Here is a 13,651-nt window from a genome sequence, read left to right as displayed (position 1 = left end):
ACCTGCTGGACAGCACTATGGACAGTGACAGGATGAGCAAGGGCATCTGGAGGAAGGAGAGAGAGATGAGCAGGTGCAAAGCAGGTCTTTTTAGGCAGTGGAGCCATGAGTCTGTGTGATTCTGTAATGGCAGACCCAGGGCAAATACCCTGTATTTGTCAAAACCCAGAAGCACACAGCTTCTCTGCACCTCCCAGGCAGACTGACTATACAGTGCAAAAGGGAGATGCTCAGTAAACTCTGCTGAAGTGTGTGCAGAAGCGTAGAAAGGACATGGGGTGGGACAGCTGGCTCACCTATGAGCAGTCCTGAAATCTGCGACCGAGAGAAGTGGGCTTGGGCACCGTTTTCAGGCTTCTCTACAAATAGGCACAGAAACTCACTCCTTCATTAGGACTCTACAGCATCTTCCCTCTGCGTGCTCCTATATACATGGCCCAGAATGCATTGCCTGTATGAGCCTATGTGTTAGGATTCTGCTCCAGTCTGCCTACCTGCCATAAGGGGGGGGGAGCGTGGCCCTACCCAAGATTATAAAAGGCCAACTCCTCCTCCTGGCTCTCTCTCTTACTCTCTTACCTTACTCTCTTGCTCTCTCTCTTCTTATCACCTCTCTTACCTCTCTCCCTCCTTCTCTCTCTTCCTCTCTTCCTCTGTCTCTGTGTCTGTCTGTCTCTCTCCCTGGGGTACCCCTTTGCCCTTTCTTTCTCTCCCCATGCTCACTTAATAAACCTCATATAATCTAATATCTGTTACTTTTCATCTTATTGTCTTATTTCTTACTTTTTAATCATTAAACTATGGGTAACTCCAGTTGTCTCTTGATATCTGTGGGGACTGGCTCCAGGTTCTACCTAAGAATGGCCCGAATCCATGGATGTTCTGGTCCTTCACCTAAAACACTGTGCACAGTATGTGTATCTAACTTGATTCTCCCATATATACACACATCATCTCTGGATCAACAGTGCACTGTAACATTACGTAGCAGCAAACATATTGGGTTGCTTTGGGAAGAATAACAAGAAAACGTGGTACATGCTTACTACTGAACAACTGAACAAAACATTCCATCTGATGGTGATTGAATTCAGTTGTGGATCCCGTGGCTACCAGAGAAAACTATATTTTATTGTTGGAAATTCTCACTCTCTCGCCTCTCCTCACCCCAAGAAGACACGGTTTCTCTGTGTAGCCTTGGCTGTCCTGGACTTGCTTAGTAGACCAGGCTGGCCTTGAACTCATAGAGCCCCACCTGTCTCTGCCTCCCGAGTGCTGGGATTACTGTGTTCCTCCACCACCCAGCTCATTGTTGGAAAGTCCTTTTGAGGTTGAGGGGAGTCCTGCAGATGAGGTGGGGCAAGGTACCAGACTATTCTAGACACAGAAGGGTTTTGATGAACCAAAAAAAAAAAGTCTCGCTCTCACGGATCTATCTAGTGGCAGAGAAAGAGCTGATACACAAATGAACAAATAAGGACATCTCAGGAGGTGACCGCAGTGAAGAAATATGAATTAGGCTGAGAAGAGAGAGGGGGCTGGTGGGCAACAGGCTGAGGCAACAGGGGATCAGGGGCTCTTATGACATGAGGGAAAGACATGGGGAAGAGCTTTCCAGACAGAGAGGGCCAAGGCGGGACAAAGATCCTGAGCAGAAAGGTTGCCCAGCTAGTTTGAGGAGCCAAGGAGGCAGGAAGAGGTGGAGCCAATGGTATTGTTTGGGTGAACCCCAAGCAACAGAGAGGTTTCAGCAGGTAAAAAAAAAAAAAAAGATCTCCACGGAGCAGCTCAGAAGAGTTGGTAGAAGAGTAGAGTGGTAAAGAGTTAAGAATTGTACACACATGTGAAGGTAAAGCCTTAACCCTGCCAACTTAGAGGAGGAGGTTCTCAGGACGGGCGGTGTGGCTCAGTGGCGGAGCGCTTGCCAAGATGTGGGAGTCTCTAGGTTGCATGCCCAGCTCGGCACATAGATAAGAAATAAATAACAAGGTGGGATGGGTGGTAAAAAGCAGAGTCGAGGACGGTGCCGGGATTTCTGAGTAGGCTGAGCTGTGCCGGATTGAAGCAGCAGAGAGGAAGGCAAAGAAGGGGGTTTCCGGCTTGTGACCAGGCTAGCCCCACTGTGTGCTCCTCTTTCTCTCTACCCTCCTTCGTTCTCCTCAGGAGTCCTGGAGCCAGTGGAGATCCCATCAGCAAAGCCTCCATTGTGGGCATCCTTCTCCCTGCCAGGAAATGCTCCCTTCACTCCATCCCTCTTTACACACAAGCCGCTGCCTAGTAGTTGCTCGCAATGCATTCTGGATGTATTATGTGCGGGGGGGGGGGGGGGGGGATGGGGGGGGACAGGGGGGACACGACACTTGTCTTCCCTTTAACAGCTTTAAGAAACTGGATCCTAATGTGCAGGTAACTTGGACAGGGCCATATATACACCAGAGGTTGGCAAGGGCAAGTTGAACCCAGGCTGTGTCCCCTTAGTCAGGGGAACACTGACCCTCCTGCAAAGTATTTTTCCCAGCATGCCACCTTCCGATGAGATTCCCTGCAGACCCACCTGCTCAGGGGGCATCCTATAAATATTCTAGATGCCTGATGCTACCTAGAATTCTTTTGCAAGGGTTCTTTTCCTATCCAGCTCCTATGAGACCCTGAGACCCTTCGCTGCCTTTTCCCAGAGGGAAGGAACAGGGGTCTGGAAGGATCCAGGAGTGTTTCCGATACGTTGATCAAGTGACTTTTTGTTCAGAATCTTGCAAAGAAAAACAAGCACAGCCACAGAGGCAGTTCCCTTGAGCCCAACCTGATCTCTTAGCTAATTCCCTGGAATGCCTTATCTTTGAACTCAAGGTGGGTAAGCAGAGATGTGACAGCCTGGGCTTTTCAGTTGCTCCCTCAGAACCTTTCCAATCTGCCCCCCCATGCCTGTACACTGCAGGCTTTAAGTAAGGAGAAGAGGCAGCTTGCGATGACAAACACCCCGTTACGCCATCACATTGCTATACTGTAAACCCAGGTACCCCATGTCTCTCCACAACCAGAATACCATGGCTCCAGGCTTCCTGTGTTTATTTAAGAAAAACAAGGAACATAAGCAACTAAGGGCATTAGGAGGATAGCTTGTTAGGTAAACTGCTTGGCGCACAAGTGTAAAGACCTGAATTAGGATCACAAAAACCCAGGGAAAGTTGAATGTGGCGGCATGGCCTGGTATACATAGCAGAGGACAACAGAAACTCTGTTTTAAGCAAGGTGGAAGGCAAACACCAACACCCAAGGGTGTCCTCTGACCTCTCCGCTCACACCATAACACACAAACACCCCCACACATATACATATATATCTCACACCCCCACCAAAAAAAGGGGGGAAGAGTAACTTACTCCACATTCTCTGCACTAAAACCTCCAACACAATGCTATGCGCATGTAGGGAATGGGGCGCTTAGCAACCCTGCAGGTAACTGCCTGTTGAATCCTTTCCGCTGGCTGCAAGGAAGCAGCTCCTGTCAGTTACCTGTCTGTCAAAGCTGCAGCTTCCCTCCCCAGGGTATTTTTCTATACAAGCTGCCACTTCTCCTGACCAGTCAAATTGTCTACTAGGCCAAACGGCTCTCCCCACCCCCTTTTCCCCCCACTGAGGGAATGGAGGACCCACTTGATTAGACTTGCAAAGATCCTAGGTGCAAACAGATTCATCTGGCGGCCACTGTGGAGCAGAGACTGCTGCAGGGCGATTCAGACAATGTCCCAGGGGAGGGAACATCTCAAGGAACATGTTCTGAGACGAAACCTGACATCAATGTGGCTCTCACCACTGCCTACAAGATCCAACACTCCCTGTGCCACAGAGCCTGGCAACCCTGCAGCTGCTTCGCCTCCAGTGGTGGCTCTAGTTTTATACTAAGGGCATTTAAGGCAGGGGCGGTAAAGGATCCCACCTGCCTCTTATTTGCAGTTAGTTACAAAGAAACAATTCTCCTAAGTCAAGGGGCTTTGCTTTGGGGAAGCGCTTGTCTACTTTTCTTTCTTTCTCTCTCTTTCTTTCTTTCTTTCTTTCTTTTTCTTTTGTAACTTGTTTAAGATGAGAGTTTTGGACTTAGCAGACTATCATGAAATCTCAGCTCTGCCTCTTACCAGCTAAGGGACCAAATCAAGCCTATTTAGGCATCAGCCCCTTTATCTGCAGGGTACAACGATGAGGTCCATCTTCACAGGAGGGAGGGGTGCATGGATAGAAAGGCAGTGCTTGGCTCAAGGCCTGGCACACAGTAGGTGTGCTCTGTGAAGAGCTGTTGCTCTCCCCACCTTAGAAAAGGCAAAGACGGTCACTGTTGCCTCTCCCCACCATGCACCGCCCCCCGCCGACGCACCGGCTCCCCCCGACCCCTCCTACCCCCCCATCCCCCAGCGCCCCACCCCCACCCCCGCACTAGGACAGGCTGCCCTTCTGCCCCGTGCCCATGGCTGCCTCCCTAGTGGAGGAGCTGCGTGGAAAACTGAGAGTGTAATCTTTCCCTTGTTGAACGCAAGGTACCTGCTGCTCACGTGTGCTCGTGCACTTGTATCTAAACGCAAAGCTTCGTCTGTAAAAACTGTCGGGGGGCGGGGGAGGGGGGAACGAAAATTAACGGCATACAATAGCACCTTCAGTCAAGCTTCTCGATTCCTTTCTCCCACATTCGAGACCTGAGTGGTGTGTCTGTGACAAGGGGATTGGCCGTCCATGTAAATCCCACCTATAGAAAGCCACCTTGTTGTTTCCCCTTTGGGGAGAAGAGCTAAGCTCCCCCAACCCCCTTCTTTTATTGTCAAAGACCACCCACTGGAACTAGCTGGCAGCTTGCCACAGTCCAGCGGGGCTGGAGCCAGACGGCTATCCCAGCCTCTGTGTCTGCAACCGAAGGAGGCCTATAGAAGGACTGTCACCTGACTGGGCTGTCACCTGGGGCCTTCACAGATGGCAGGCCACCAGAGGCCCCAAGGTCTGAAGGAAAGGTTGCAGGGGCCCGCCTACAGGGTGATACGCTGGAACCTAACTCCAAGCTGTAAAGACAACAAGTGAGTCTACATCGTGCCTACAACAGAACACCCTTTCACAATGTCAGAGGTAAGCAGCTGTGAGTGGCCAAGGCGTCCGCGGGTTGCATTTGCAAAACGAGCTACTGTGCTAACTGGCAGGTTAACAAATTGCTCTCCCTTGAATACAGCTGCGGAAAAGAGGCGCTACTATAACTATGTAAGATGACAGTCGCTCCAGAAAGAGAATCACGTGGGAGAGGTGATTTGTGAAATAATTAAGGGCAGCCTCTGCTTTCATGGAAAACCAATAAACCCAGAACCCCCCAATTTTCCTCTCCAATTAACTGTGACCCATACCTAATAAACCTGCTGGGATTGTAATGTTAGGTAAGTACAAACTAGCAAAGGCTCTTGGCGTAGACTAATCTGGAAAAATATTGGCGGAGCCAGGGAAAGTGGTTGGCAGGGTTTTCTTCGGGAGTCCATTTTCAGCCTTTTCTGGGTGGGGTCTTGCAGAGACCCAGCCATCCAACAGCTATCTTCACCTCCCATCCTGTGTGATGCCCAGGAGGTTTGGGGACTGCTGGGAAGCTCAGCGATTTGGTTGCCCCCAAAATACATCTCCCTTTGCCTGCCACTTGGAGACAAACTTCAGAACCATGTAAACCTGCTGTGGAGATTTATATATGTAGAGAGATGCAAGACAGCAAATGCAACAGACAAGCAAAATGCTAACTTCAAACATGTGTTTCTCTAATTGTCTCTGTTTCTGTCTCTGTCTCTCTGTCTCTGTCTCTCTGTCTCTCTGTCTCTCTGTCTCTCTGTCTCTCTGTCTCTCTGTGTCTCTCTCTCTCTCTCTCTCTCTCTCTCTCTCTCTCTCTCTCTCTCTCTCTCTCTCTCTCTGTGTGTGTGTGTGTGTGTGTGTGTCTTGAAACATGGTCTTGCTATGCCCTGGCTGACCTCAGACTCACAGCAATCCTCCTGTCTCTGCCTCCCAAGTGCTGAGATTAAAGGTGTGTGCCACCAAACCAGGCATTTCTCTAATTCTCAAGAGAAATCTGATGGAGTTGAGAGAGAAACAAAGTCTTCCACTTCTCCTTTTCTCCCTGAGAACTATTCAATTCAGTAACTGATCTTAGAAACATGTCTATGACCCAGACTCAGGAGATTGTACATTCAACTCAGAAAGTGAGACACACACACACACACACACACACACACACACACACACACACACACACACACACACACACACACACGAGAGAGAGAGAGAGAGAGAGAGAGAGAGAGAGAGAGAGAGGAAAAAGGCAAAGAGAAACACTCTTACTTCGGCATCTCCTGTCTCCAGCATGCTTCATCACCCACAGAGGAAAAAATGAATTTTCAGGGAGAAATTAGGGAACAACCGATAGAGGCACATGTAAGAGACTGTTCTGGACTGTTGAACTGCTGGCCTGATCATCACGGGGCTCTGAGAGACGGACATCACACAGGGTGGAGGTGAAGATGGCTGTCAACACTGTCCGTCTGAGCCTTTTGTCTCCCCTGCCTCAGGAAGTACTTCTTAGCTGACCCCGGTTTACTCTGCATTGCCCTTTCTACAAGCGATGGACTGCTGATGTCATGGGCTCTCCTAGCAAAGGTTAGAACGGAATTGTTGGAGAAAGCTGGCAAGGCTCGTGCCGAGATGCCAGGGACACAGTACATATGCAGTAACAGGCCAATGAAAGGATGAAGGCTCGAGTCTGGCCACACTTCCTCACCCTCAGCTTACCTAATATGGTCCAAACTCGCTTGAGAAAAACAAGGCTCTATTGCCGTATTCCCACTACCCGGCTTCCTTGGGGTTATTTTTCTCCACTGCTGCTTACCCCATGCTCTCCTGTTCCTTTCCCAACATGTCCTCTGGCAACTGGAATGTATTTATTGTGCATTGCTGCTATGATTTCTTCTTTCTGCCCAATAATCTTGTCCCAAACATCAAAGGCCTTCTTTGAAGATAAGGCCAAATTCGCCATTAGGAAAAGAGAAATTATTCCCTGGTTATGCTTTAGAGGGCAGTAAGAAGGAGAATCCCTCAGGTTTTTGCGAGATTAAACAACGCCTGGTACATCAGACCACAGGGCATTCAGTGTGATGCCACTGACAGAGACATAAGCACTTGGCAGTTCTCACCCAAACCTACACAGGGCTTTTCGGCAGCAAGCGTAGGCTCGGAGTCTCTTAGTTAATGGTCTGTTTCCAACATCTTTGACAGGCCTTGCCTCGGGGGACGGGGTTTCACATGGCCACCATAAGTTCAGCCTACAGGAGTGCGCGAGCCACTAGAGCCAAGCCAAAGTCTTCATTCCTCTCAAAGCTGGACTCTCCCAGCCCTCACGGACGAGAAACATTGTCGTCTTGGTGGTGACACTGAACATGAAGAAACAGCTGACTCAACAGGCCAGAGAGAGAAGACCCATCGGAGACAACCTCACCTATGTCTTCTACTCCTTCACGGCTACCCTAGGTGAACATTGACAAGACTTCATGGGTCATGGAGTCCACGAAGGCTCTTTCAAGGCTGAAGAAAGAGAGCTGTTTAATCTTTTGCACAATAAAAATAAACAGATTTCTGAAGTCCCTTGCTGTTTATAAGGTGCGGTGCTATAAATCACAGCCATCCCTTATTAATCCACTTTGTGAATATGAAAGGAGAAGAAAAACATTTTTTGCTAAGATCACAAGCCTCTTTAATTTTCCAGCTACCTCCCTCTTTGCTAGAACTGATGAGCAATAAAGAGCAACGATTACGTTTTACAAAGCCATTATCTTCATATCCAGTGGTACACTTTGATGCTTCTTAAAAATGCTTCTTAAAAATCCCTAAGCAGGCCTCACACTTAATAAGCACAGGGCACCGGATGACAGGGTGGTAGACAAGGCATAAACTGGTCAGAAGTCAGTGGTCATATACTATTTGGTCAATCCAGAGCAGAGGGTTAAGTAGCACAAAATGGGATGGAGCACACATAAAAGGCCAGGGGGGGCCGGGATGGTTGGATTTTAAAGCTGAGTAGCACCCTGGTGATGGGACTGTGTCACATGATGGGTGTATGGTGGGTAAAGGTGAGGTCATGACAGGTGGGCAGTGGGAGCTGTCAACAAGGGTGGCAGAAGTAGGAATGAAAAGAGGACGGCTGCATAAGAAAGAGCAAGGAAGATGGGGCAAGTGTGCGGAAGGAGGAGAACACTGAAGGATGCTGGGATGAGGTCAACAGCTGGAGGCAGTGTGTACGGAGCTTCAGGGCTGGTGCTCCTGCCACATGCCACATGCCACATGCCACATACCACATACCACATCCGTAGAGCTTCCTTCCTGCACCCCACCTCCCCATTCCAGCCAACCCTGAGAGATCCAAAGAGGCAAAATTCTCCCCTAGGAAAGCTTTTTTAAGCATGGATTTCTAGATTCAAAACAAACATGTTCTACCAACTCCCCTACTCCAAGCATTTGATTCAGGCTCACAAATTCTAAAAGTGTTAGGGTCCCATAGAAGAGCATAGTTAGCATTTGATTTATTCCCACCAACAGCAATGTGACAGGACATACATGCTGTATGTGAGTCTCTGGTCAGATTATAAAGATCCTTCAGAGATATCTTATGACAACAGTCCGCACAGCTGCAAAGACACCACATATGCACAAATGAAAAGCAACAAGCTGATTGTAAGATGGGATGATGGGTAATTATAAAAACCATGTTTCTGAGTAGTAGTGGATGTTTATGTCATCAGTAAAAACCAAGGGGAACTTCTCTTTGATGAAGGAAACTTACACTCCTGGGAGAAGGGAACTCCCATCCTGGTGTCTAATGCAACATAAATATGTGCTGAGTGTAGAAGTGACAAGAAAGTATGTATGTTAAAGAAAATGTGTTTTTCAAAATGGAAGCATACCACTCTCCCCCCCCCCACTCCGCCCATTTCCATTGTCTTCTGCCCAAAATAAGGGACTTAGAGTGAGGAGGAGAGAAAGCAAATTCCCAATATACAATAACATCTTTTGAAACCTGCTTAACTCTCTCTTATTCAGAGACCAGAAAGTACTAGACGGTAATTGCCAAGAGCAGTTAGGTCTTCAGTTGTTGTTGGGAAGACACAGAGATAAGCCCCTCAGCCATTAAGCACATCAGTGCCTGTGGAAATTTGAGCCCAGACCCCCTAGGGCCCTTGGAATACTATGATCCTCAGGCTTACTTCTTGCCCTCTTTTCTTAAACCCCAGGAGGGAGCCCATGGGGAAGTCAACAGAGTTACTTCATGAATAAAATCTCCTATTCATGTCAGGCCATGGAAACCACAGAGAGGCCTCTGAAGAGAGCTGGGATCTCATACCACTGGGTGTGGGGGGGCAGGAGTGGTGGTGGGGGACACTTCAAAGACAATAAAAGCTCTGGATCCATTTGGAGGATGGAAAGGGACATAAATTACAATCTTTATCACGAATTGGCCAACCAGTTAGCAGCTAAGTGGGGGGGTGGGATAGGGTGGGTGGGAGGGAGGGTAAGGGGTTAGGGGGAGTGGGCGGTGGTGGTCCTCTCAAGGTTGCCCTCTAGACTCTTCCTCCCAGCTGTGGTCAAAGACCTTGCCCATCCTAGACTCTGTCAACATTTACTTCCAAGTGGCCACGATTAGGCCTCTTCTCCTGAGTGAAAGTCTCTGGCAGTGATGTGTTTCGGAGATATCATAAAAGTGGGTCAAAGGGGCAATGTCTCAGATCTCAGCCCTGGGATTGCATAGGTTGAGGAAGCCTCTGGACTCTTTCTGAAGGGACAAATCCTGAGTCTCCACAGGAGCCGGCAGTGTCAGCCACATGACACAGGGAGAGAACCATAACTTTTTTTTTTTGCCTCTTTGCATAAACTCACCCTGAAAACTCATCTAGCCGGGAAATCATAACTCTCCTACTGGCTCCACCCCAACTCTGTCCCGCTGACCCCAGAGTACTTCAAGATTACCATGGGAACCTCCTGGGTCTCAATTATGAGGCCATTAAAAAGGGGCCAATTATAAGACCTCAGAGTGCTCCTGGGAAACCTGTTACACACCTCAAAATGGCCAACCTCTTGCCTCAGAGGCACTTTAAGTAAAGCTCAGAAAACAGAACATCCAGATGTATGAGCATCCAAGCCCCTCACATTGGTCAAATAGGACCCTTTTTTAATGTTTTCTTAAGAAAAGGAAGAAAGCAAAGAGATGTAGGAAGGAAGGAAGGTAGGAAGGAAATCATGGCGATGGGCTTAGAATTAGAACCCAGTGGTAGAATTAGCCAGGAGTGTTTACATAAGCAAGAATTCTTAATGCTACATTCATTTAATGGTCTGTGCTTTCAAAACTCTGAACTGCAAAGAGCTAGGTGACAAATGTGCTGGTCCAGGACATTTCAGGCACAGGGTCTGAAACAGAACATCTTCCTCCCTTTTAATCCTGTTAGGGGGAACCCCAGTTAACAAACGTACTGGAAGAGAGTTGCAGGGAAAGGACAGGAGAGCTCAGAACACCTCACCCCACCCGGAAAGTGCCTGTTTGGGATTGCTGGTATGTGGTTTGGGTATTCTTAGACGTAACTGCCACATCTCTAGAGGAGCACAGCTCTTGTTTCAAGGGACTGGGCTTGGGGTCACCCTATCTCCAGAAGTCAACAGAACTATCTCTAAGGCTCCTTTCTGCCCTCCAGGTCGGCCTGCCTCCCGCCCCTCACGGCTCTTCTCCACCTAGAAAACAGACAGATCCTTCCAAAACACAGCAGAAGGCTCTCCCAGCCTTTCCCTTCCTTCCACAGCCGTCTCTCCCATTTGACCCACAAAATCGCTTCCCCACCTTCTCATAGTTAACAGAAACAAAATCCCCAGGGCACAACCCCAGTGGGACACTCTACACACACACACACACACACACACACACACACACACACACACACACACACACACACACACGCTGATACTTTAGCCCGACTCTGGATGCCAGTTCAGTGTCTCCTATCCGCTGGTCCAGTTCAAGGTGATTGATTCTTTGGGTGCTGTTTGGCTTTTGGTCTCCTTCAGTCCCTTATTAAGGATTTTCCTTTCAAACCGCCAGTGATAACTTCTCTCCCAAAGTGTTGCGTATGGACTTGTCCCCCCACCGCCTCGCTGGGCAGCTAGGGCACCTTGTCAGCCTTCGGGGTAAGTTTGGGAAGATGTCCGCGCCCTCCTACCACCGGAGCAGCTTCCGGGAACCGCGGGAGCTAAAGCACCCAGACCCGGCTAGAGAGGGAGGCGCGGCGGCCCCGAGCTGGGCTGCAGAGCACCAGCAGCGGCCGCCCGGGGAAGTTCGTGCGGCGTCAGGCCCTGACACTAGCCGGAGCTAGTCAAGCGCTGAGAGCCCCAGCCAAAGCCCAACTCAGCGATCGGACCTCAAGCCCCAGCCCAGCTCAGCGCTCCAAGCTCTAGTGTGAGCTCCAGACCAGTCCTCCAGCCCTGGTCCATAGATCCAAACCCCATCTGTGCCCCAGCAGAATACTCGGAGCCCCCCCCCCCCCACTGATTCCCCGGCTCGAACCCCAATCAAACACTAGGTACCCCAACCCCGGCCCATAGCCCAGCTCTCGGAGCCCCAGTCGGAGCCCCAGCCCAGGGCTTGGAGCCCGCGCCCCGCAGCACGGCTATCAGGAGCCCTCGGTACCGCAGGGCGGTCGGCCGCCTCCCACACGCCTCCTATCCCCAAACCAACAAATAAACACAACTTTTTATGAAAAGAAAACAAACTCCAGCGACATGACTCACCTCTCCTGCGGCCGGAGCTTGGGAAGAGGGGGCCGGGGCTCCGGGTTCCGCGTGGTGGAGCAGAGAGGGCCACACGGCCCCGTGCAGCACAGACACACAGGCACAGCGCGGTGACACACGGTGACACACACCACGGGAGAGTGGCCGCAGCCGGAGCAACAAAGGAGCCCGGGACCCAGAAGTTGCGGTCCGAGGAGGAAGGGCTTGTGCGAGGTGCGAGAGTGTGACACCAGCGAGATCCAGCTCACGGTTCCCGCGGCAGGAAGCGGGAGTCGTGGTGGCAGCGGCGGCAGCAGGCGGACAAGGCAGAGGACGCCGCGCCCAGCGCACCCAATCCCTCCATATGGAAGACGCTTTTTTGGATGACTGAACTTGCAAACAATTCCTTCTTTTCCTTCTCCTGCCTAGGAGCCTCCCATTACGGCTCGAAGAGGGGAGGGGAGCCGAGGAGGCGGGGAGGAGGGGGAGGAGCGAAAGGGAGCAAAGAAAAAGTCTTGGAAAGGAAACTGGGGGGAAAAAACCCACACAGTCCCCCAAAATTTAGGACAAAAAATTCCCTTAACGCTTACTTTCTTTGCTCCGCGTTAGATTCACTCAGTCCTTCCAACTTCTTTTCCTTGCCCGCACCAAAAGTGCCTTTCTCCCAGTGGCGGGGCGCCCTTCACCCAGCTTAGCTTCACCTTGGCCCGGTCCTCTTGCCAACACTACCCCTCCTTCCTGTGGACAGTCTATTCTCCCCCAGCCTTTTTCTGGCACCCACTTCCCAATGTCCCTTTCATTCCGCAAACAAACAAACAAAACTACCAGATAAATCAAGGAAAACAAAGTTACAATTAATAAAAAAGCAGGGCAATCTAACCCTTTCCCCGCAAAGTGGGGGCAGGGGCAATTAGGAAAATGATAAATAAACTCATCATGGCAAAGCCATAAGGCAGCCTTTCCAGACTCCCTCGGTTGGCTGGGAAGGGTTTGCCAGGTCCTTGGCTTGACCTCCATACATCATCCTAGGAAGGGGGAGGGGGGGCGGCGATGATGGCACAGAGAGTTAGTTTGTTGCCTCGGTATTGGTTGGACAGAAAGCATCTACAACAGCAATTTTCAAACCATAGAAGAACTTCTTTGGACGAATTGTTACAACCCAGATGGATGGGCTCCACCTCCAATTTCTGATTTAGTGGGTCTGTGCTAAGCATCTCTAATTTTCAAGTGGTCTGAAACTGTTAGTCCAGGCTCACATTGGAGAAAAATAAAAATAAAAATAAAAATAAAAACAAAACACTTTTACATCCAAGTCCAAGGCTGAGCCGGCGATGCTGAAATTAACAATCCTTTCTAAGGACGAAGCCGACTCTAAGAGTTCTTTTCCCTTATGCTCCAGGAGTTAAGCCATTTGTCAACGCCATGTTCCAAGATGGTGAGGAGGCGGCACTCAGAGTGGGTCAGCCAGGGAAAAAGCAGGGGGAATAGAGGTGCTGTCTTCCCTGAACGGCAGAACAGTGGCTTTGGGATTCGAAAGCCACTGTGTGACAGAAAGTCACATAGACTTTTTTTTAGGTGAGGTCATGATTTCATTTTCTGTTGCTTTTGGTTTTCATCAGTACATACGTGTACACACACACACACACACACACACACACACACACACACACACACACATAGTTCATGCTCAGCATGTGATTCTAATTGAATCAGGTGGAGGAAGGGAAAGATTCCACACTTTACACTAGTCTCCCTCCTGTGTTTGTTAATTAAAGCAGGGGCCAGTTTCTGCACTGATTTATCTGGCACTTCCAGCTCTACCCACGTGCCTAAACTGTTGGGCATATCC

The 13,651-nt window shown here is 49.8% G+C and overlaps 1 protein-coding gene and 2 long non-coding RNA genes across 5 annotated transcripts in view; 2 read left to right on the top strand and 1 right to left on the bottom strand.

The window, feature by feature from the left end:
• BOC (BOC cell adhesion associated, oncogene regulated) overlaps positions 1 to 12,586 on the bottom strand; it is a 75,609-nt gene extending 63,023 nt beyond the window's left edge. Inside the window, exon 1 of one of the 3 annotated variants that reach the window (XM_084802069.1) lies at positions 11,824 to 12,586. The gene's annotated coding sequence lies outside the window, so the exon portion shown is untranslated. The remainder of the gene's footprint in view (positions 1 to 11,823) is intronic. The other 2 variants (XM_084802071.1, XM_084802070.1) reach the window with 2 other exon arrangements.
• On the top strand, positions 4,463 to 9,006 carry LOC311608925. Its single transcript, XR_014783193.1, has 3 exons — positions 4,463 to 5,106; positions 5,207 to 5,277; positions 7,276 to 9,006. It is a non-coding gene; the product is annotated as an uncharacterized lncRNA (long non-coding RNA).
• Positions 9,631 to 11,554, top strand: LOC311608924. Its single transcript, XR_014783192.1, has 3 exons — positions 9,631 to 10,273; positions 10,494 to 10,597; positions 11,138 to 11,554. It is a non-coding gene; the product is annotated as an uncharacterized lncRNA (long non-coding RNA).
• Positions 12,587 to 13,651: the final 1,065 nt, after the last annotated feature.

Source organism: Acomys minous, assembly GCF_964271855.1.
Source record: "Acomys minous genome assembly, chromosome: 11".
Lineage (NCBI taxonomy): Eukaryota > Metazoa > Chordata > Mammalia > Rodentia > Muridae > Acomys > Acomys minous.
Note: the sequence above shows the minus strand (reverse complement) of the source record. Positions and strands in the feature narration are given on the sequence as shown.